General features: G+C 34.1%; 1 long non-coding RNA gene across 1 annotated transcript; it reads left to right on the top strand.

The window, feature by feature from the left end:
- The first annotated feature begins 21443 nt into the window (after nucleotides 1-21443).
- LOC125242258 lies at nucleotides 21444-25036 on the top strand. Its single transcript, XR_007178839.1, has 6 exons — nucleotides 21444-21505; nucleotides 21788-21890; nucleotides 22196-22316; nucleotides 22567-22637; nucleotides 23103-23188; nucleotides 24898-25036. It is a non-coding gene; the product is annotated as an uncharacterized LOC125242258 (long non-coding RNA).
- The last annotated feature ends 710 nt before the right edge of the window (nucleotides 25037-25746 follow it).

Raw genomic sequence — 25746 nt, 5'->3', positions numbered from 1 at the left:
CTAGCCACATAAGAGCTCACAAGAGGGAAAACTCTTGACTGCTGAGAGCTGAGGTCGCCGTCGTCGAAATCGATGTAGAGGACTATATATATATACTGATATTGATTATGATTATGATTATGATAGCGTTAGTGATAGTAATATGACAGAGATATTGATTACATTCAGAACGCCTGAATGTTGATATCGTATCGGACCCGCATCGTCGCATCCATTTAGTGCAGGCTAGCAGTCGTGCGTGCCCACAGTGAGATAACGACGATTCCAATATGGATGCAGTAATGAGCATTCGGAGACCTTATGTGGAATATATTGTGAGAACAGAGGTTATGTAGAGCAGGCTACAATGGTTTATGGTTGAGCTATAAATACAGTTTTTTTTAGTAGCAAAATACTTACTCAGTCATCTACTTCCTGCATAGGTACATAATTTGTAGTATGATTCTATTTAGTTATCCAAGAAATAAGATAGGTAATGAGATTTGTTAAATCATCAGTAAGATGCTTCATTTCTATTTTAATTTGTATCCAATATTTCGGATATGCTTTACAATTCATGCCACCAAAGAAAAAGAAACAGCTGTAATCCAGAAAAAAGACCCGACACGTTTAATGTTTGCTTGCTTGTAGGATTTAGTACCTACCAAAAAGTTAAAAACCGGCCAAGAGCGTGTCGGGCCACGCTCAGTGTAGGGTTCCGTAGTTTTCCGTATTTTTCTCAAAAACTACTGAACCTATCAAGTTCAAAACCATTTTCCTAGAAATTCTTTATAATGTTCTACATTTGTGATTTTTTCATATTTTTTAAACATATGGTTCAAAAGTTAGAGGGGGGGGGGACGCACTTTTTTTTCCTTTAGGAGCGATTATTTCCGAAAATATTAATATTATCAAAAAACGATCTTAGTAAACCCTTATTCATTTTTAAATACCTATCCAACAATATATCACACGTTGGGGTTAGAATGAAAAAAAATATCAGCCCCCACTTTACATGTAGGGGGGGTTCCCTAATAAAACATTTTTTTCCATTTTTTATTTTTGCACTTTGCGTGATTGATATACATATTGGTACCAAATTTCAGCTTTCTAGTGCTAACGGTTACTGAGATTATCCGCGGACGGACGGACGGACAGACAGACATGGCGAAACTATAAGGGTTCCTAGTTGACTACGGAACCCTAAAAAAGAACCCTTCTGTTGAGACTCCACCGGTCTCCCTTACATCAAAACAACTCAATAACTTCAATTTCTTGTCAGAACATAATTTTACCTTTCATATTTTTGTTTTGAAAAATATTTAAAGCTATACTCATTCTAAAGTTTTCCCTGTCCCGTTGACAGAGGGTGCGGTCGTTCAACCTGGTATCGGTGAAATAACCTTAACAGTTAAGCCTTCCTTCTTTGACTAATCTGGGAATCTCGCGGAAGTGTAATAGACCCTGAGTAACGCAAATTGCTCATGCCTAAGTCCAGTTATTTAGATTTAAGTTGCGCCAACAGTCTGGAGGGAAACTAAATCCTTAGAACTTGTTCGTATCGGGAATCACAGGAATACCAGCGTGTACTGATGCACAACCAATTCTTGATATGTCGATAATATTTTAACCACAAGAACACACACAAATACCTAAGTACAAACACAAAGGCTCATGTATAGGTCAGAAACTGAGACAGTTTAATTTTATTTTATAATTATCATATTTTATTAGTAGGGCAAAGTTAATCTAATGCTGAGTTGCTCCTTCATATAATATTTTCCTAAGAGCAAAAATTTGTTAAACAGTCGCATTGCCAAAAAAACATTTTTTAAACTAAAGTCGCTCTACGTTACGCTACGTTTTAACTAGATTGAAGCTCACAACTGGAGTTCCTAACCACTAACCTACTACTATTAAAGTTTAGGCACTTCAAATGATTCCTCGAAATATACGCGCACTTAGCATGTATATTTATAATAAATTAAAAGGTCAAAAGGACAAAACTTTTGCGTCCCTAAGTGATGTTCCCACGGCAGCAAACAAAGGTACCTAATTCTCCGTGTGGGGTCCTTTCCTGGGCCTAATAAGGGATTGGACACCGAGTGCATTTAGAGTAGTATTAGCAAGCTGATTCATTGACAATTTATTGCACGCTTCGTCGACCACAGGAAGCCTACTATAGCTATACTCAAATTCCCCTAAAATGTCAGCGTAAGGCCGAAACTAAGGAATGCGTATTAAGGTACAGCGGGAGAAATCTTGACTGGAGGGTAATTATAACTGATCCATTTTTTCCATTATTACACTATGACTGAAGTATGGAAAACTGAATGGACTACTGCTTCCGCTGGCTCCCACATAGATCCGACTTCTAAACCATTAGGTTTCAACCTCCCCCGGAAATTGTGGTGTCGCTTAAATAGACTGAGAACGGGTCACGGCCGCTGCAATTACTGTCTGCACAAATGGGGGTGGAAAGACTCTGCAATGTGCGAGTGTGGCGAAGAAGTCCAAACTATGGAGCATATAATTCAGCGATGCCCTCTGAACTCATACTCGGGACCACCAGAAGACCTGCTGCGCCTAACACCCGACGCAATTGCGTGGCTGAGCTCACTGAATGTTGACATTTAGTTTAAATTGTAATTGTATTTTAATGTGTATTCTCTGACATTCATATAACTGCCTGTTTTTTTGTGTAAGCCATACGATTAAATAAATAAATTATTACACTATGATGTTGAGTTCTACATGTATCCACTGAACACGCCTACCATATACATATAACCGGTTGACACTCTGTTTAATAATACAAACATTGTAAAACATGGAAAAAATGGACCAGTTACATTTGCCCTCCTGTCGAGATTTACTCCGCTGTACCTTATGCATTATGTCGAGAGTTTGGCTACACAAAATGGTCACGTGAATACGAAGCTAGATCCGCCCTTAATATCACTCAATCTCAGCCATAGCAAATGAAACTGCTTACTAAAGCGATTACTATACCATAAAACGGGGTTGAATCACACCACCATTGAACATTAGTTGCATTGCATGTAAACGGTGGTGACAACGACGACAAATACCTACAGCATATTCTACTGCTAAAATTCCATATCCTTACAAATGTAAAGTACTGTCAGCAGGATGACGGACCGTTAACCGTACCCAAGTCCTGACCTCATCAACCCAATAGCGATTCCCATGGCAATTGTGTGGGATTGGCCGATACTTCCTCATTGCCTTCGTATTTCGATAGCGGTCCCTGTAGTAAATATTAAAGTAACCGTACGTCAATTGATAGATTTAATGAGACGTGTCGTGTCGGCAGCAGATCGTAAAACCCGGGAAATTGGAACGTTTCTAGGTAAATTATATATATATAATATATAGGTAAGATGATACTCACACCGTCCTTTCATGGTCTGACTCAGATTAACCCAGGCATAAAATATCCGAATTGATTTCGAACCATAATTAGACGACTTGAGACTTTTGGATTAAAAATAACTATTTAATGCAGTTTTTGAACCAATAGGTTGTTTTTAATCATTTGCAATATTCATTTAATTATAAGCCATATAATACAAAAAATCAGATGGGCACAACTTACCTTACTTACCCCATCAAGGGGCGGGTTGTGCCGATGATGGGGTAAGTTATGCTGCTAATATTTAAATTATGTAAAAGTCGACTGTTTCGGTTTTAAAACAACAAAAAATATAAATAAAATAGTTAGTTGAACTAAAAATTATATACATTATCCGTGATGTTGAAGCTATCAAATAAAATATACCAAAACGTCAAAAACTCATAGAAGAGGCTCTAATCCAACTCAAAGAAGACCATTCACTTTCTGATAGAGCTGTGCGTAGCCGAATGCACAAACGCTCACGATAATATCTCTTTCATGGCTATCTTAATCGCTCTTGCGTATTGGTGAGACAGAGCCAGACTAAATTTCTGCGGCGTTTCGGTGGCGTTTTGCGTCGCAGAAATACCATTCGGCTACGGGGCCTGACCTAGTAGAAACTTGTAAGTTGCTTAGAATAAATACATAATAGATATAACTCCGTATAAACATATAAAGTAAGAAAAAATATACTAATAATAAAAAAAATGATTAAAAATACATAAACATGCACTGTGACTACACAGTTTACTTTGACAGCAATTCTCTACATATATTGCCCTCATAAGACAATTCAAGAACAGTCCAGTAGCAGTAATTGTATTTGAGATAACTACCGCTAATTGCTGTACAGGAGCAGTATACTCGATCGTCTTTGGTTAGACTACTGATCAAGAATGCCCACTGTGTTGCGGTTAACACTTTGTTTCGATTATTTCAAAACGTGTCTGATTGTTTTTATAACGGACCGAGTGATGAGATATCATCACACGTATTTGTAACGTTCTAGTTTACTATATAAACGCACATTTAAATTGAACGTTTAAATTACTGGTAACTATGCTACATAACCTTTTTAATATTAGGTGCACGCGATGAAACAAATTGTATGTAATTTCATTTAAATGAAAACTTTAAAACAAATGTCATGATTTATTTATAATTACACTTATGGTAACAGTAAAATACATTTGAAGTGTGGCAACATTATTACGTTACCCTAAAAATACACGGGTTATTGGTAAAATAATATTATACTAATGGCAACACGGCGGTAGGTTCAATAAGTGGTGGGGACGATGGCAAGACGGGAGAGAGACACGACCGGCTCGTTCACTTGGGTCGAGGTGGTCGAAGAGAGCACATCGTAAAAGATCAATCAAATAAGTGTATCTGCGAGTACCCTTGTTGTGTAGATAATATTCAGAGTAGGATAATGGTAAACACCACATTTCAGAAGTGTTAACGTACCACTTACCCACAATAGAAAATTGAGATTTATTTTGACATTAACAATAACGTACTTCATTCAATGAGTTTATGGTGAATAACAAGATGTAAGTTTTCTGGAGATTGTACTTGCAAGCCATATTTGTAAGTACCTATTTAAAAATTAAGTGCGTGATGAACTTGCAGGTAGTTTTAAAACTCCAAAGTGAATAAAGTAGTTATTTACTAGTACGTCGTATTATTTTGTGTTTAAGATTTAATTTTATTGTAATGTGCAGTCCCTGTTGGTTTTAGTAAGCGAATAATTGATTACCGGTTGAAAAATTCATTACAATTTTTTTTTTGGTGAATTGTAGATCATGTAAACACATTTTGGATTATGAAAAATTTAAACTCGGATGACAGTGTAGCAAGAAGATTAAGTTTTAAATGATTATTCCAGTTAACGTTCTAGTGAGAATTTAAATTATTTTTCAGTGAATTTTGAAAACTTAAAGGGTTTTTGCAGTATTCATGTTGTGATTTCATTAAAAGTCGCGAGCGCACACAGGCTGCAGTGGTTGCCTAACATGTGACTGACGACGCGCGACAAACTTCTTGTGGGAAATTCGCCTGCGTTAATATTTAATTACGGTTGTATATCATGGGTTATTGTTACCATGAGCTAAAGATAATGGCTATTTTGATGAGATACATAAGAAATTTAAAATATTTTTATATACGGTCAACCCAATCCTGTCACAAAAAAAAAGGTAAATTAAAAAAAAATGCCGGGCTAGCAACACTGGGTTTTAAATTGTTCGCGTTTGAGTTGTATCTTATTCGTGAACATATTTGTTTAAATTTACTAAGGAACTATAATAAATAATTTATAAATTTGACATTAATATTTTTTTAGAAGAATTAATAGTAAGTAATTGCGATTTTGATAGAAAATCTTGAAATAGTTATTGAAAAATAGACAAACGGTTGTAATTCTTTGTTAGTCAAGTTTGACTAAAAATGAATACCGTGGCATGCATATTAAAGTTGCAGCAATGTGTAAATTTGAGGTATAATTATTGCGTCTGCGGCTGTTTGACGTAATTGTTGCTTTTTGGTCGTTTCATAGGGATACCATACTTTAGTCATAATCCGGTTGACAGACTATAAGTGTACATGTTAAGTAAAAAAAAGGGTTTATTCTGTGTATTAGTCATGGAGCAGAGATGTGAGTTTCGTTGACATTCTCGTATTAGAAAATTGCACAATTTTATTATTATTTTTGGTAGGTACCACATATTTATGTATTTAGATATTGTTGAGAAATGTGAGTGCTGTGAATGATGCGAAAAAAAAAAAGCGTTGTTCGTTAAACTGAGGTTTATTTAACTTCATATATACATATTCTTGGATTGAATACAAGGGAATATAATATGTTTTTTTTATCTTGGTAATGAAATGATTTGATTGAATTGAAAAAGGTAGAAATTAAAGTGTGATTCATGAAATAATAGAAAATGTGGAAACTAGCATCGACTGGTTTTGGGGATGACGATGTTTTTGTAGTTACATTTTTGTACGTATCTCAATTTGTCATACCCTACCGGGGTGCCATGTGACCTCTTTAGTATTGTAACATCTGCAAATGTACCATGGTTTGCAATAAACGATTGATTAATTGATGTTAAGGAAGTTGAGAATCAAGTGACATGGGCGTGCGTCTTAAACTTGATTATTGTTGACGTGAGCGTACGTCGTGGATGTTGAATATCATGTGAAGTGAGCGTACGTCTTAAACTTGACTTTTGTTGACGTGAGCGTACGTCGTGGATGTTGAATATCAAGTGACGTGAGCGTACGTCTTGAACTTGACTTTTGTTGACGTGAGCGTACGTCGTCGATTTTGAATATCAAGTGACGTGAGCGTACGTCTTAAACTTGACTTTTGTTGACGTGAGCGTACGTCGTGGATGTTGAATATCGAGTGACGTGAGCGTACGTCTTAAACTTGATTTTTGTTGACGTGAGCGTACGTCGTGGATGTTGAGAATCAAGTGACGTGAGCGGACGTCTTAAACTTGATTATTGTTGACGTGAGCGTACGTCATGGATGTTGAGAATCAAGTGACGTGAGCGTACGTCCTAAATTTGTTGTTGACGTGAGCGTACGTCATGGATGTTGAGAATCAAGTGACGTGAGCGGACGTCTTAAACTTGATTATTGTTGACGTGAGCGTACGTCATGGATGTTGAGAATCAAGTGACGTGAGCGTACGTCCTAAACTTGTTGTTGACGTGAGCGTACGTCATACATACATACATATAATCACGCTTGTATCCCATAAAATGGTAGGCAGAGCATATGAACTACTAAGTTTCAGTGCCACTCTTGGCAATAAGGGGTTGAAAGAAATCCAAATTGTGACATTGCAGTGACAGGTTGCCAGCCTCTCGCCTACGCCACAATTTAACCCATATCCCACAGTCGCCTTCTATGACACCCACGGGAAGGAAGGGGGTGGTGAAATTCTTAACTCGTCACCACACGGGTGACGTACGTCATGGATGTTGAAAAGCAAGTGACGTAAGCGTACGTCATGGACGTTAAGAATTAAGTGACGTAAGCAAACGTCCAGGAAATTGAAAACTAAATGACGTGAGTGTACGTCTGATTTTCTGATTTTGTTGACGTGAGCGTACGTCTTATTTGATCCTGTGAGAACGTTTATAATATTACGAAAATTAAGTGACGAGTGCTTACATTTTTTATTTGATGATTTAATCGAACGTAAAAGTATATATAATTAAATATCGAAATTACGAGGGAGTAAAACGTCTCAAGTGATATTTTTATTGACTTGCACATGCATAAGGACGTTTTTCAAAGTGAAGTTATACGCTATTGATTAAAAGAGATATTCAGTACGAATATGCGAGTGATAAATAAAGTGAAGAATTTAGTAGTTACCAGAACTGTCAGGTGGTAACAGACACCGGGAGTATTTATATATGTGTATACACGAGTCGAGTTAGTTGATATTGAAAGTAATAGTTCACAACAATTAGTACGATGGCCAAAAGTGTTTGGTTTTCTGTGAACAATAATAATATTGTGTAGCTTAGCTATCAAAACTAGATTTATTTTAGATTCCAACGATGAGGATTAACTGAAATCACAAAGTATGAGCTTTGTATGTAACTATGTAAAGAATGAGAAAAAAGTAATTTTGTAGCGAACATTTGTTATCTTGAAAAGGTGTTTTGCTGAAAATTATTTGAAAACGACAAATAATTTTACGGTCAAAAGTTGGATTTGAACGTATGTACCAAACTAAGTTTGAGAAGCATACGGGTTTACCCAGTATAGCGATGATACTGTCATGTATCGTATACATAGATGTCAATGTATTAATGGACAATTAAACTACTTAGTCCACCTAGCTTTCGATTTTTTCGATGCAGTTATGAGTTAACGAGAAGTAAGTTTAGTTACTCAGATTTTTGATGACGCCGGAGTTCACGATCGTAGTAAAATGATGTGTATTTGTTGTGTATCACTGTTAGATACACGATTCTTTTTATAATACTTCGTTGGTATTTATGTATCCTATAGCTGTGTTGTTCAAAAAAAAAGTACTAGTACGCAACACGTAAGAATACATTCAAGTCACAAGTTAAATAGAAATCAATTTTGATCACTTCCGAATTCTATGAAAGCAAAGTTGGACAACAATTCTGGGTCGTAGGACTCGTAGGTGCCTTGTTGCCTTTAATGAATGTAAAATTCTAATGAATGGTCAACTCAAGTATCTCACTGAAAGTATAGTGAAGTGATTAACAATGTGAGGTGTGCAATAAAGTGTATTGTATTGTATTTTACCTTTGTAGATGTAAGATGTGTGACAATGCGCACAAAGGGATATAGAATATTAATCGAATGGGGCAGAGTACGCCTACATCCAATATTTCCTAATCCGTAGGAATTTGCGTTTGACAGAGGAGTTAAAATGATTTTTTTTTTTAAGCAATGCCTTGTTACAATTCAAAACCTAAATTTTGAACTATTTCGGAAAAGCATAACGAACTACTTAGATTTTTATTGGACCGAATAGCGATAATGTAACTAATATAAATGCGTTTCACAGTGAAACATGGATTAAGTGTGATATAATCATCCTGAAACGTTACCTAATGATAGTAATGATCCTTTAATAGGCACTTGCACTTGTCCAAAAGCAAATACATTAGCAACAAGCACATGATAAATTGTACCTAAAGTAGTACTGTAGGTAAAGGTACGCAATGTGACCAAACTTTAAAGCTGCATGGTATGATTCTACTTCTATATCTTTTTTTTTGAGTTAGTTAGCTATGTTTACGCAGATAAGTTAAATTGGGTATAAGTTTCTGAATAGAGTCAAATGTTCAGAGAGAAAGATTGTTAAGTCTTTTAATATGAGATCGTCGACTATAACGGAATTTTAATGATTTATTGTTATTAATTGAAAAAAATTTAACAGGGTAATTAGTACCTACATCAGAGCAGCTTAAAGTTGACATAAGTAACAAGTTTTAATTAAAATGGAAATACATGGTAGAAATATTTATTTAATATGCCAAGTGACAATATTACGTAGTAAGGTATCAGAAGTTTTCCAGTATGGATATACGATTAAATACAAAGTACTATTATTATCATGCAAGTCAAAATCATATTTCATGGACCCGAGATATGGAAAGAATAATAATTGTTAACGGTACGAAGTACTTTTTAACGTTTTTATGTAATTTGTTAGGACCAATTATGTATGTTTCCCGGTTAGATTTCAAAGAAATTACGTAATTTCCTGGGAGTCAAAATAAAATTAAAATTATTTTGACTGAATACTTTGTTTTTGAAACATAATAGTATAGGAATCAAAAATGTGATTGAATTGAGACTGAACGTAAAACCCTTATATATCTGAATCTAGATTTAATAAATAAATAAAAAATGTTGAGTAATTGCTATTTGGATGCACATTCTACACAAATCTTAGTTACTGAAAGTTGAATATAATATTTGTCTTCGTACAATATAGTTAATTTAAGACTGAGTAAGTCTTGAAGATACATGATCGAGAAACGTAGCATTACATGAATATGTGGCTCTAGTACACAGAGTGTAAATCCTGAAGTAATTAAAATACACTAATGAAAATGATAACAGTTGATTGGACGTCATATTTTAACTACATATTTAATGCAGATCTTTTCTGTAGCTGATGAAGCCGTCTGTAAAAAAAAATACCCAACCAATTGTTAGCTATGGTTTTTTCTTCATTGGAGTATAAATAAATTAGTTTGGCATTATTGAGAAAACAAGCTAATTAGGTATATATTCTGTGAAAACGATTTCCATATAATGTCATGATTCGTGTTAAATATAAATAAAATTACAGCCATAGTTTTTTTTATTATGAATTTGAAAAGGTATATTGTTGAGCCAAAAAAAGAAGACACGTAGTGCAAAAACATTCAGTACATAGGTAAATTGGTACATATATTCGTTTGTGTAGAAACCATGAAGCTTAATGATTGATTGTATGAAGCATAACGAGTTGATGCGGGTACGAATCCCGCCGGAAGCGTAATTTTTGCCTTTTTTTTTTCTTCCTTCAAAATAAAAACTTGAAGAGTCGTTAGTAAACTTTTCTGGTTTAAAAAAAAAATTACTAAGCCAGATGACATTTCTAGAAATATTATTTTCCATACCTGCGAATAAAACAAGTAACTAGAATGATAAATGTCATAAAATAGTAAAAGATATATTGAAGTACTTGGTGTTTGCTTAATTAATGATGGAAAATGAACGTAAAATTGAAAGTTTTTGAAAGTTACCTGACTTGTGTGGTACTTTCCATAACATTCGTGGTAAAAATATAACACAAAAAGTGATCACCTGAGTTTATACGACAATTATGATACTGATCGCAATAATATAGTAGTAATCTATATTAGCGTATAAAAAAAGAAATACATAGATTAATAATGATTGTTAATAGAACTTAATTGAAAATCGTATGATACTTATTTAAAATAAGTAAGAAGTTATGTATGTCCGTAACTAACTGATGTATATTCAACGTGGTGTTCAATTTTAGAGAAATCAGAAATTTTTTTATTGGCCGAGTCGCGCTGCTGAAGATAGATAATAATAAAGACAATACGATAATTCAGTTAAGCGTAAAATAACTGTTGGATGTAAATAATTACTCGTATTATAAAAGTGTTCAAGTTTAAGTATAGTTTTGAAATATCAATATATTATTTCTAAACTAATTGAAATGCAGAAAAATAAAAATAAATTGCAAAACGTAACTTTTAATGATGCGAATCTTTTAATAATTGATGATGAATAGTGTCAAAAAGAAATAAAAACATCTTACCTCTGAAAATCAAGTTACCAAATTTAGCTCGTGTAGACGGCGATTGAGTCTTGACTAATGAGTTAATGGCGATGAACACATTGCATATCAGTTAAATAAGAGGTAAGGGTCAATTTGTCAACCGCGGTCCTAAAAGTTTGAACCCTGTGTCAAGAGATGGCATTAAATGCATAATCTTGTCTTTAGCAACAAGCTTCCAGAATACTTTATTTTTATTTGATAGTTATACTATATAGATAGTAAGAGTATAATTAACAGCCGGTTGAGACAAGAAAGTTAATTAATTTACAACTTACATGAGGATCAACATAAGTTTCGTTTGTACTAACTTTGTAAACATATTAGATATAGATTTGACAGAACATGGTGTGAAGCCAGAGATGAGTCTCATTTTTTTCTGTAAAGATTCATGAACATTGGTCGAATCCAATAATAGTAGTTGTTTTGTAATTAGTAAACTGGATCAATGAAAAATATGAAAAAAAAAACCCGTAATGATGAACATAATGATCCATTGTTAGACATACACCGAAAAAAAAAAAGTTTTCAAAATAGTAAATGTTGTCCTTAGTACATGTTTTGCCAAGTTATGTGATCAATTTCTATGACATTTGATAATAAAAACTGAGGTATAACTCAGACATCAAATGAAGCGATCGTCAACCGTTGAGAATGCGCGTAAAACATCCTAAATCTTAATTTTAAAGGGAATGTTTCATTAACAACCTACATGAGAATTTTTTGATGAAAATATCTAGTAAGGAGTATTTTGAAATTTTGAAAAAGTTGCAACAAAATTGAATAATAAATGTTAAAATCAATTTGCTAATATGTAGTTAAGTCCCAGTAGTAGACCTGACTTAAGTATCATGTTTAATTAAAAGTCTTTAACAAGCGACTTTTCGAATTTTCCTAATGTGGATTATGTTACTATAGCTATGCATATTTGGTAAATGTATTAATATTGAGTGAAAATCAGTGAAATCACTGTTATTCAAGATTGACATTTTCGTAATAAATGGTCTAATAGGTATTGATTTATTATTAATAATTTTCTCACTTCCCTAAAAAAAAAATGCCTTGAGATATTGTAGTACGAACGGATGAGTACAAAAGCACAAGTAGTAGTAACCAAATGTACCTTCAAAAAAAAAAAAAAAAAGTGTTTCGTTTTTTTCTTTATGATATAAACCATAAGTATAATATCGAAAATTACCTTACAATATGGATACACAGAAAATTATTGTAGGTGTGGAAAATTTAAACAGTACTTGGGTTGAAGCTTGAATGGGAATCATACATAGTCTAACGTCATAGGTTCTAGAACTGATCGTTCCGGGAATGTTGAGTATAAATGATTGGATTAGAATCATTCTACTCAACATAATATAATTGATGAAGCAGAAAATAATTAAATGTTTAATATAGGTGTAATGTGAGAAAGACACGTAATGGTCGAAGGCAAGCGATTTTTGGCTGTGACATTAGCATTTAGCAATGACATTAGGTAATATGTAACGTACATTTAAGTGATGCTAAAACGAGTTTTAAAAAAAAAACAAACAAAAATTTACAACTATAAATTATATAAGAATATTATTTCCGCTTGATTTTAAACAGAATAAGATTTTTTTATTGACTAATTACTATAGGTTTTACGTAAGCATGCGACAAAATAAACGAATGTTGACAAGTAGGTGAAATATCTGAACCACCACACAAAATACACACAAAATACGTAAATGCTTACTTATATAGGTAAATTGCCTATAATTGGCCCTGTTGTAACTAAAACCTCCCGCTCACCTTACTTATTTACTTACTTACTTGACTAACCAACAGTATAGCTAACCCCCCTTTAAATATATCCCGTAAATTTGGCCTTGTGATCGTCTAGCGTGAATAAGTAGAACCCTTCGATGTGAACCGCGATAACTTAGATCCTTTAATGAGTATCAGCTGTATTTTTGACTAATATTTAAAATTTTATTTATTTATATTTTAAAGAAGAATAAAGGTTATTGTAGCATAATAATGTAGTGTTATAGAAGAGTATTCTATCAGATTTAGGCCTAGAAAGTTATATGTGAGAAAATTAATGACGTGATGAGGAAATTTTAGAATAAAAGTTAGTGAGTGAAACATACATGAAATAAATATTAAAAAATATTTTGGTAATCATCCGCTACGCCTTATTAGTGGTCCCGGCTTGGGCAAGGGCTTGCGATACGGTATGGGACCCCTGACCTGATCAAACCACTTTATCAGGATCCTAAGCAAGTAAGCCTGAAGGGCTATCTATCTAAAAACTAACCCCCTTTTTGTTTTGTCTCTTTTTCCCTAGCTAAACCCCCCTTTCCCCAATACTGCTAATAGACCATAACTTCTCGATTTTTCTAATGTTTTATCGAAACACCGAGCAGTTGCTAACTTTTATAAGAACTAAGTCTACTAACTTTTCTAAGCTTTTGACTTTCCATCAGTGGACGGCGCTCGCATGCCACTGGGCCCTATAACAAACCTATGCTTTTTATTCCAAAGAATAGTTTGTTTCCCTAACCAACTTGATAGAATTTACCTTGAAAAACCAGTTAGCAACACTAAGTGTCCCGCAGCCACACCGAAAAATCAGAAATTGCTACCACAATTATTAATTTCACTCAAATAAATTAAGTAATAAGAGATTTTATAAATTACCAGTTTTACCACATATTTTAAGATAGTAAACACCACATTTAAAGTCCATTTAAACCATATAAATAGTAGTAGTTAAATTATTTCTCCACAATACACGTTGACCAATTATATTCCAAAACCAATCATAAAAGAACTCTACTTTCATAGAAATAGTGTGTGACTCTACCCTAATCCTATCGTTTTCCCTACTCTAACATATCTGAAACACAGACCCTCACTTACCATAGATCTTGTGTTCAGAATATGTACAAGTGTATCCCTACTAGAACTGTACAGTTCAGCCAGCGAAGCTGAGATAGACAACCTATAGGCTTGTGTTCTGATCCCCCCCTCTGCTCTTGCCCGCGGGCTAGGGTAGCAGAGAGTAGATCGCCCTATCCGTGTATATATCCAGTATTCTAGGACACACCAGTACCAGCCACATGGGAAACCCAGCTGCGATCAACTTTACTTAGATGTGGATCGATCACAACCTAAATCCCCAGCGACCAACGCCAGCATGGACTAGAGCACCGAGTAAATAAATATAAATATATATAGGACCCCAGCCTCAAATACTGCCGACTTCTGTGAGCAAGGATTACTCCTAATGTCTTTCGTCAATCGTGAAAGTCCTCACTTCCATCTAACAGTTGGACTCTTTGAGACCGGTGAGAAAGTACGCCTTTTGTAAGTAAATAAAGACGCCCAAGCCTCCACTTGGAACAAAAAGACCCCTAAACGCCTTATGTTTAACATCGCGAGGTATAAAGCGCTTAGCCGGACAACAGTCTGTCACAAACAATGATCTGGCTTATAACTTTCACAAAATAACCCCATAGAAAATTACTAAATTCAATTTTACTGACCAATTAAACAAACGAGTGAAGTTTCCTTTACGTGCTATAATCTAAGCTTAGTTTTGCAAGAATTACTCCCTACAAAACCAAACACAGACTTATCTCCAAGCACCAGCCATACATCGACCCAGTCTTTGTATTGCTTGACGGCACTCATGAAACAAAGCACAGAAAACTTCACTATACATATTAATTTAAATGTAACACTACACTATAAATAGAACACTAAAATAACCCCACAAACTGACAGTAAAGCAATTCCACCATAGGTCTAAGTTCAACTGTACGACGATATTGTCCCCGCACATTCAAACAGAGACACAATTTCAAAATTTACAATCACCCAGAATAATTTCCAAGTAAAAACAAACAGAGAAATAATAGCAGAACAACTTCACTCACCAGAAACACACGAAAGCCAGAGACACTGTTAGTCTTGTGGATATTTTAAGAATGACGCGCGTCGGCTCGCTCCGACCCTTTTATAGATTCAAAGAGTGACAGGCGACAAAAAGGGCGACTGGCGACAAAAGGGGCGACTGGCGACAAAAGGGGCGACTGGCGACAAATAACAATGGATAGCCGCTAAATTACACTCATAAGTAAAAGGTCATAACTGTTTTGTTTACTAAGTCGTACGCCTTAGGCATTAATGTCCAAGACAGCTCAGCACGTACGTTTTTGCTTCTCAATAGTAACATCTGCATGATTGCACGTGTTTTAGAGTGAAATGGAGATATCTTTTGTTGATTCCTAGTACGTAATGAAACATTTTATATTGTGGTAAATATAAATATGCAAATATTACTTTATCAAAGGTTTTTAACCAGTTTTGTAAATCAAATTTGAGGCAAAATATCATTTTTGTTTCTAAATGCTACAATAAACACATCCAGAAAGTATACTACAATCATTATCAATTTTTACGACCTATAATTGAAATCAAGATATAATATTGGAACGCTACTCAGTTGACAACTGTCAGTGTCAGTATTTCATCCATGTGAACGTAGTTTGTTGATAAATATGTTTTTCCAGCCTGTTTTGCATCGAATAACAGTGAATTTTATGAGTAAAGACGTGACTATACATGTGATAAAGTTTCAAAGATATTATTTGTCAAAATATCCAATGAAATCCCAAAGAAAATATGCACCAAAAAGTTAGTCAAGAAAAAGTTGATTTGCCGTAAGTTTTATATGTAATAACGAGTCAATTTCCTCGTCATAGACGCTTGTTCTGTTACAACTCGCCCCCGATTGGATTTCTTTTATAAAATACAAAGTGGTTTGTAAAAAAATCCAATCTCACTTAGCAAAAGAAGCAATAAAATTGAATAAAAGAATAAAAGAAAAATATCTCTAGATCAGTCGGAAATATCCCCCCATTTCTAATCGTGTAGTGTGTATTCCAATACTATGCAACTGCTAGCGACTCAGTTTTGAAATCAGCTCATCTGAATCTCGACAATGAACCATGATAACCCCTTTCTCAGAGTCCACGCATCGCCAGGGATACCAGGTTGTGAATCTGATAGGTCCTATTAACCCGTTCTTGCTAGCTCGTTCCCCGGTCGCGGCGAATATTCATTCCATCCACACTGTTGGACCGGAATAATTATCGTAATAATTTCAACGAGTTCACAATAACTTCCCACGCAATTACGAAGAAACCTTTAGAGCTCTCATTATAAGTCCAGAGCCTTCAATCTCCATTGTCGGAACTCAAACCAATTTCTCTACCTAATCACTCCAGCCACATGTTTTGGCGCATGTCTCATACTTGAATAAAATATACTGACTTAAGATCTGTTTGGATGTGTTTTTTTTTTTTTATAAAACAAACCTTAAATGACATAAGCATGTACCTCAACTCGGTACCATATCATGATCAAATGAAGAAATGATTTGATGATACTAAACTTCACATATTTGAACACATAACAAGGAAACAAATATTGAAAAGAGCCTCGTTCTCACTAGACGATATCGCCCTTAAATATGTCGATTGTCAAATACATCCCATTCAAGATGAGGTGTGTGGATTCAGTGTGGGTCTTATTACCTTGTGTAGTTAGTAGTCACAAAAAACTACCCTTGAAATGGGTCGAATCCAAATGGATTTTAACCTAACCGATAAGCTTTTTATGGCTAATGTGTTTCCCTCAGCCCCCCCGCTGTTTATTCCCCGCAAATTCCGACCAAACTAGTTTTGACCACTTTCCAGCGCTGTCTGTCTATATCAATCCACTCATTCTATAAAAAAAAACATTCAAGACACACATCATTCAGTCATTCATCCCATTCAAAACATTCTTACATCTATAAACATTCATCATCTCTAAATTATTCACACACACACACACAATGTAACCATTCTTACTTCCTCATTCGCTCTTTCACTCGATCTCAACAGAAAGCCAACGCTTTTAAAAGTAATCAAAATAACGAATAAAAATGGAAATAAAATTACACAATAACTTCAAAAGTTTACGTATCCCATTTTACTCCACTCTACCCTGACTCGATGGCAAAGAAAATTTCAATTTTTTTATAATAGGTTTCATTTTATACATCTATATTTCATTTTTACAAAGTATTTATTAACCGCAAGAAATTTGACAATGTGTGAAAATTGTTTGATGCACATACTAAAAATAAAATGTTCGTACGGACAAAATGTTACATTTTATGTAAACATCTTTTATTTCACAGTCATTCACTGTAAGGATTCTACCCTGTTTTCAATTTCCCTGTCTTTTGTTCATTATTACATTCCTCAGTGCAAAATTGATAGCATAAAATGCAAAAAATTTATAAAAGTAAGTACAGTCACTTAAGCAAAATAGTGGCCCTCCCTACTCCGATCTTTGTAGAACAAAATACTGACCAAGTTATGCTTAGAAACGAGGATCTGCACTGGTGATTACCGATATTGTACAGTATACCACCCTATATAATGTAAAAAAATGATAACGCATAAATAATAAATATCACTGCTAACTGTAATAACTAAAATGAAAAATAGTTTATCCACCGCTCTGAATTTTCTAATGTCTACCCCAGGTAGACTAGATACTATATGTCCAATTATGATTATATTAAAAGAATCCAACCATACAATGAATGTTCAATACATTCTCTATACAAAAAAAAGATTAAAAAAAAATTGTTGTCCACATAATGAACCGACTTCTTTATCTAGATAATAAAAAAGATCCGTATTATAGATTTACTTCCACCATACACCACTTTATAATCCTAGGAATGAAACTACTAAATGACAGTGAAACTTTACGATGGGCTAGCCAATAAGGCCCTTTATCACACAGATCACTATAGAAATAAAATTAATTTTAGTCAAAATTTTGACTTCTACCACCCCTATAATAATAACACTGCATCTCAATAAAATTTTGAAGAACTCATGACACGTTTAAAATAATGATAATGATGATGATGATAAGAAAGAAAAATAATAATGTTCCACATAAGTATGTCGCAATAAATAAACATTCTTTACTAAGAAGTCATTAACTTGTAACCAATGTACTCATAGAATTTACATTACACATCATGTAATGTTCATAATAAACGCATAATACAATTATGCAAAAAAAAAGTAATTGCAGTTTTGAAGTGGTTTTCATATTTTCAATTTTTTCCCGCAAAATATGATGTATCCTTAATTTTGAAGTGGTTTTGATATATATATATTTTTTTTTTTGTAAAATATAATGTAACAACAAATTTGATGTGGTTTAGATAATATATATATTTTTTTGTTTACAAACTATCCGCAAAATTTTATTTTGGTTTTAACTACCTTATGATAAAATACAAAATGATGGCATAAGTAGGTTCAAAATACTTTTATTTGATTGGATAATAATATAACAAAATAATGATTTTTTTCTTGAAACGAGCTTAAAACTTGTATTGTCCTATTCTATGTCTTCAATATTGTATAACATGCCCCGAAAGTTTTGTAACCTCAGACAAATTATTCCTTCTTCATCGCATTTGCAGTTGCAGCAAACTTAGCAAATTGTTAACAAACACGACAATGGGTTGAGGAACTTGGTCAAAGGTGTCTCTCTTCCTTTTTTCTCCTTCATACTTGGCTAGTTCTATGATGGGTTCTTGAGTAGCTAATGATGATGGTTAAATCCTGCTGGCCTCCTGGTAATATTTCAAAATTTTCCAAACTATTCTCTTCTCAGTCGGTGTCATAACCCAGGACACCATGAAATCTCTTCCGAAGACACGCTGCAGACTTGATCACAATCAGCATAATCACAGAAGATCCAGTCATTTGAACACAGCAAGTAACTTGAAACCAATGAATATTTCTTCATCTCTGAAGTTGGCTAGTCCTTATTTGTCCAATCATTGGTCAAAAAATAAAATATTGCATAAATCGAATATCATAAACACTTGTTATTTCACTAGCGTTACTAAGCATGCACTTAAACACACACTGAAGTTTTCACCGCATGTTTCCACCGTCCTCGCTGATCCACTATGTTCAATGACAGAACACTGCTGTGGTAAGAATCTATCTTAGGTTAAAACTAAAGTTAAGTTAAAGACTTCCAATAAACAGAGGGAAAGTTAAAATAAAAATCACAAGCGTTAAAATATTTTCCAAAAAAATATGCCAACTAAGGTTGCAGGACCATCTAGGTACTTTAACCATATGAGACGTACGTCTCATTTACGTTCACCTACAATTATTATTATTATTATTATTTTTTTCTCAAGTATGATGTCTGATCGCTAAGTGACTTTAATTTTTCTAACTCAAAAATTACTGCAGACTATAAAACTCCGTCTTGTTTGCTTGATAAAACAAAAATACTCATAGGGTAAATTAACTGGGGTTTTGAACACTTACATATATGTATTTTTCTTGATCCTCATTTTCTGTTCCATTCTTCTGCGTAGTGTGGCATAATATGGCACCAATAACAACATAATCATATTGAAAATCTTCAGTAACACGTTGGTCCTATGAGCAGGTGTGAGACCAGGCTCAAAAACTCTTACCTCTCCGTTCATTTACATCAAACAAGTCGGATACGTCAACTCGAACGTCGCACGAAATATCTCAATGTTCACTTCATGTTTTTCGCGTCCAATCTGTTGTTAACTCTATCTCCATGTACTCAAATCTTGCACTGTCGCACTAACACCTTTTTAACTAACTAATTATGGCCTAAAACTAATTGAAATTACTATGTTTTCACTAACAGAGCTCTTCGTTTCAAACCGTAGTTCACATTTCTCTTCGTCTGATAATAAGACGTCACTAAAAATCACACGTGCTTCTACACAATCAACTATACTAATTATTGGAAGCTACACAACACTGTAATTTCTGTGAAATCGTTTTCTTAAATAAAATTTAATAACTTCGCGCTCAGATTTTTTTCGTAAGGAACTGTCACTGTCAATATTGTCATCCTTAACCGTTTTTTTTTTCTTTTACAATTGTCCTCATGGGCGTATTTTCATTGTAAACACACTAATGTGTTTTTAGTAGTCACAAACATTAAATCAACAAAACAATTATTTGATATCATAAATTTAGCCTATCATAATGTTCAAATATTTGACTAGTTATTAGAAATATATAATTGATTTTTTTTTTTTTCATAATTTAATGAAATCGAACGAAAACTATCGTGTAAATTTGTCAATGCGTAGGAAATCGCGTGTGCGCATCGGTTTACAAAAGTGTGACCACATTAAAAATATATTGTGAGATTCTTTAAGGATCTAACAGACGGTCGGACCGCACTTGTAAGGGGACATGTGTTAGGCCCTATTTACAAAATACCGTTCAAAATCTACACAACTTGAATAGTTTGATGTGATTTAAGCAATAGAAAATTAAATTAACAAAATCTTTTGTATTTAAATACATCTATTGTATTAATTTTACTATAATGAAGTAGAGAAAAATGAAGTAAAGTTTTGTAAATGACAACACCGGACAATAAATTACTGAATTACTGAATATCTTTTGTCGAAAATTGTATGACCGATCAAGCGTACCAACTTAAAAACAATGATAGTTTGTGTAATGTCACCGATAGAACACCTTTTGGCGAAGATATATGTTATCTGTGGTTAAATTATTTTCTCTAATCTATGTCATGCTTACCGCTAATCCGCTTGTTCGCGAAAAAATGGCAGATCCGTTTTTGTTTTCTTTAGCTCATTATTAATTACGTGATCTACAACTAGAATTATTTAAATATTCGCTTTATTTTACTCGGCTTAAACAAACGACAGGCAATTCTGCGCCGACGCCGGTCATGAACCGTTCATATTCGCCATTTTGTCATTTAGCAAACTAAGAAAATGCAAACAAAACATTATTTGCCCTAAACACGCGTTACTTCTAAATAATTTTGTCGACAAAGTGAGCCTGTTTTATCAAATTGAACTCTGAACTGCAATTGCAATGTAATTTTCCGTTAGCGAAAGTGAGGTTACGAAATTGACATGACATTATTGTTGGAAAAAAAAACGTGAATGCAATGGACATGTGTTTTGTTGTGTTTCTCATCAAAATAATAGAAGAATTTAGTGCTCATACTCATGATCTAATGAGCAAACAGCCCATGCAAAGGATGTCTTATCGGGCTATGCCTCAATTGATAAAGTGAACTAATTGCCTACTTCAAAAGCAGTTTTGCATGAAAGGTAAGCTTTTGTTTTATTATTTGATGTGTTTTCAAACAAGTCGTCGTTTTCGAAACCCAGCAGAACATACTTGCGAACTACAACGACTAGACCGAATATATATGGTGAAATGTTGCTTATTTCATTGTTCTGTCGTCAGATAAGTTATTGATAGTAAATTTCCCACGTTAATTTCTGACTTTCACATTCCCTAAGAGGATCTAAATGTACGTGAAATAGGCCTAACTGTCAAAATAGATTTGTTACTTTCAATGAGGTTTATATGGTTGTTTGATTTTTCAGTCAACATCTAATTGGAATTTACAATGCCCGATATTTCTACACATCTGCCACAAATTTTATGGAAAACAATATTTATAGAAACTGAACATACCTTGGTTAAACGGTAAGCATTAAAATTATATCTTTGACTAATTTACTTGACCTAGGTCTCCTAACTGTACTTGGAACTTGTAATGTTGTTTCCGTTCCAACCAATAAAATTTCTCAAGCTTATGGATTATGGAAAGCAATATTTGTAGGACCTCAAATGAATGTCATGACATTTAAAAATAGGCATTGAAACTTGTCAAAACTTTAATTTTGTATTTTTGGATACTTAAATAAAATTATGTAGACTAAAAATCCAGACTTAGCATAGATTTTATTTCTGCTACATTGAGTTTAAACAATGTATGTATTAATTTTCAGTATATGAAATGGGTAACCATCCTCGAAGAACATCAACCAGCCGTCGGCAATGTGCAGGTGGACTGAGGAATTTTCCGGTGTGTCCTTTATGGACTATACTCCGTCTTAGCACAATTCCCAAGTAAGTACAAAAAATCATTGCCACTAAACAGCTACCTTTTAACTTAGTTAACTCTACTTAGTGAGTAAAACGACTCGGCAGGAAATTTTACATAGAATGTTTCTATATGGTTGTTCTTCTTTTTTTTTTTTCTTAACCATGAATGGCCTAGATAAATATAAACAATCTTAATGATACATATTTACAAATAAGATTCCTTAAACATACATACACCCTTTTTTAACTAATCTTTCAATATGTACAATTTCAGGTTTTACCCGAGAGGCCACGCTTCAGGTTGGACCGTCTTCCATATATCTACTGACTTCATATAAATGAAAGGTACTTATGTTTTATTATAATAACACGTTCTAATTATTAAATTTAAAAGTGAACAGCTCATGGCATCATTATCTAGAAAATTGAAGTGAAGCGTAAAGCAAAACGGCGAGGCATGAGCGACCGGATAAAAATCAAACTTAACTGACTCATCATCATTTTATTGGCTAAGCAAACTTATTACTAACTCATTTATGTCCTAACTCGTGTAGATATGCACTGCAAGGCAGGGGTTCTCAAACTTTTTTTATTTTTAATTTCCTTTTTGTAAATTTTGCTGTATGCATTGTTTTTTCTGACACAATATTTCTCACGGGCGTGTCTTAGTTCCAAAATTAAGCGACGCGCCCCCGTGAGTAGATAAGTGAAATAATATTGTTCCCATTTGGCAGAACCCCACTCTAAAACTAAACCCTTTTATTTCTTATAATATATGAACATTTCTAATGTCTGACTATTTCTTTTCAGTCTCGCTGATCTGCACAACCAGCTCATGTTCAACGTTACTGAACTACAAAGTAATCCGACAATCAGACTGGACCCGGTCATATCAGGTAAGTTTACATACCTACTGCGTACCACATTCATACTATTTCTGAACCTCAGTAAAATATGGTTTTATAGTAGTAATGGTGCTTATTATCTATGCCTACTTAACAGGAATATTACAAGTTTCAATCAATTTTCATAAAATTATTTAAGCAATTGTGACAATGATCAAGCAGTAGTGGAGTTAGGGTATGGCGAGGTACGACCTCCCAGATGCTGGTAATGCTAATATTTCGTAGGATATGTTTGACATGGTTGTAATGAAGTACAGTATGTTGGCATACTCCTAACTTGTGAAATATTGCGACAGTCTAAGGTTCCGTATAAAAGCTGTGTACACAATCTAAGTGAGATAACATGTCATGTGTACCAGTTGAAAATATTGTTCATACATACATACTTGTTTGTACTATAGCAAAAATATATACTTATAGAAAGTTGAAATTCGCACTGTGCATTTAATTTATTGAAATAATTGGCAGATATAGGCTACAGTGACCTCTCACCATCAAGAGGGACGTATGCTTGTTTACTACGGATGTAATATGAAAATATATGATGACTTATAAGCTAATGAACTAAATTAGTCCTAACATGATTAATACGTATAACCTAACAGACAGACATTTGTTCTCATAGTGAAAACATTCAGTATAAAAACTTTGTCAATTTATTGTATGATGTATGAAATCCTGTGAGACAATACGTAGATTATAGCGTGACAACTAAAATGCAAACAAACCATCCATCGAAGGATGTACTTGTCATAGTATCACATGCGTGTAGCTATTCAGCATTCATAGAAAAATGGCGGGACGCCCCATATAATATTGTACTTCAGCGCGACAACGAATAATCGCGCCCCCATAGCCATTAGACTAAAGCCTATCTTCTTGTATTACTAGGTCTTAAATCTAGGGTTTAAGTATCCTAGGATTATTTTAGGAAAATCATCTTACATCTAGACTAGTAGTTATCCTGCCTATGAATGAAATTCTGTATAACAGGCGCCTACTAAGAATATACATATCAGAATGTTCATGGACTATATAAGACAGCATCGAAGCTGCCAGACGCTGCGATGTGAAGCGCAAATGTGATGTAAAGCTTTCAAAATAGCCCTGAAGATGGCAGAGCCTGTTAAGAAAATATACTGGGCCTATAGAGAACTATTTGTTTTAACATGAAATTCTATTGCTATTGTACATAGTTCACACACTTATGTTTCCAATTTCGGTCACTAGGTGGCAAACTCTTCTAAAGTACTTGTTAAAATGTTAAACCCTAATATTAATTTAATAATAAGATTGCTCGCTAGATGTCGCTGTCACTTCGGCAATCTGGCTAACGATACTCCATCGTAAACCACATGTAATTAAATTGAACATTTTTATTATCGTCTACTGTTTTTGGCAAATAAATGCGTTGAAAAACCACATTTAAAGTTTTTAAATGTGAACAACACCCGGAGAGCGAACAGCACCACAGTTACAAAAACATACATTAAGACACAGAATAAATAATAGTACTATGCATAGACGCAAAGGAACGTCAAGATGCACCAATGCCAATAATTGCTACGTAGCAATGCAAATCAAATGGCCTAATCGGGACGATGTTTAGTTCAACCACTACGATTATGAGCTAACTTCCTAGAAATCGATTTTGTCTTAGTTTACTACGCTACTTTAATTTTATTATTTTATTTTTTCAGAATCCAGAGGTAGGAAATGAACATACAATCGACTCCGCATCGATGCATGACCTCGCCCGGAACGCGGCAAGAATTAACAATGGAAGAAAATACTACAGACGTGTTTATTAACAATAAAGTTATTTTTGTTTTTATGAAATAGCGATTGAATAAAAATATTAGGTATATGAGTTTTATTTAGAGATGAAATAAGTCAGAAATACAGCACACCCACTCGTTTTCACAACAACAAATGTAGCCTGGTAAGGCTAATTCCTATTATTTATTTATAAACCTTGGTATCCAAGATGTGTTCTACAGAGCACATCTTAGATCCCTTGGGCACGGAACCAAATGTAACTAAACCTCCGCTCACCTTACTTATTTACTTACTTACTTGACTAACCAACAGTATAGCTAACCCCCCTTTAAATATATCCCGTAAATTTGGCCTTGTGATCGTCTAGCGTGAATAAGTAGAACCCTTCGATGTGAACCGCGATAACTTAGATCCTTTAATGAGTATCAGCTGTATTTTTGACTAATATTTAAAATTTTATTTATTTATATTTTAAAGAAGAATAAAGGTTATTGTAGCATAATAATGTAGTGTTATAGAAGAGTATTCTATCAGATTTAGGCCTAGAAAGTTATATGTGAGAAAATTAATGACGTGATGAGGAAATTTTAGAATAAAAGTTAGTGAGTGAAACATACATGAAATAAATATTAAAAAATATTTTGGTAATCATCCGCTACGCCTTATTAGTGGTCCCGGCTTGGGCAAGGGCTTGCGATACGGTATGGGACCCCTGACCTGATCAAACCACTTTATCAGGATCCTAAGCAAGTAAGCCTGAAGGGCTATCT

This window comes from Leguminivora glycinivorella, chromosome 2 (genome assembly GCF_023078275.1).
Source record: "Leguminivora glycinivorella isolate SPB_JAAS2020 chromosome 2, LegGlyc_1.1, whole genome shotgun sequence".
NCBI lineage: Eukaryota > Metazoa > Arthropoda > Insecta > Lepidoptera > Tortricidae > Leguminivora > Leguminivora glycinivorella.
Note: the sequence above shows the minus strand (reverse complement) of the source record. Positions and strands in the feature narration are given on the sequence as shown.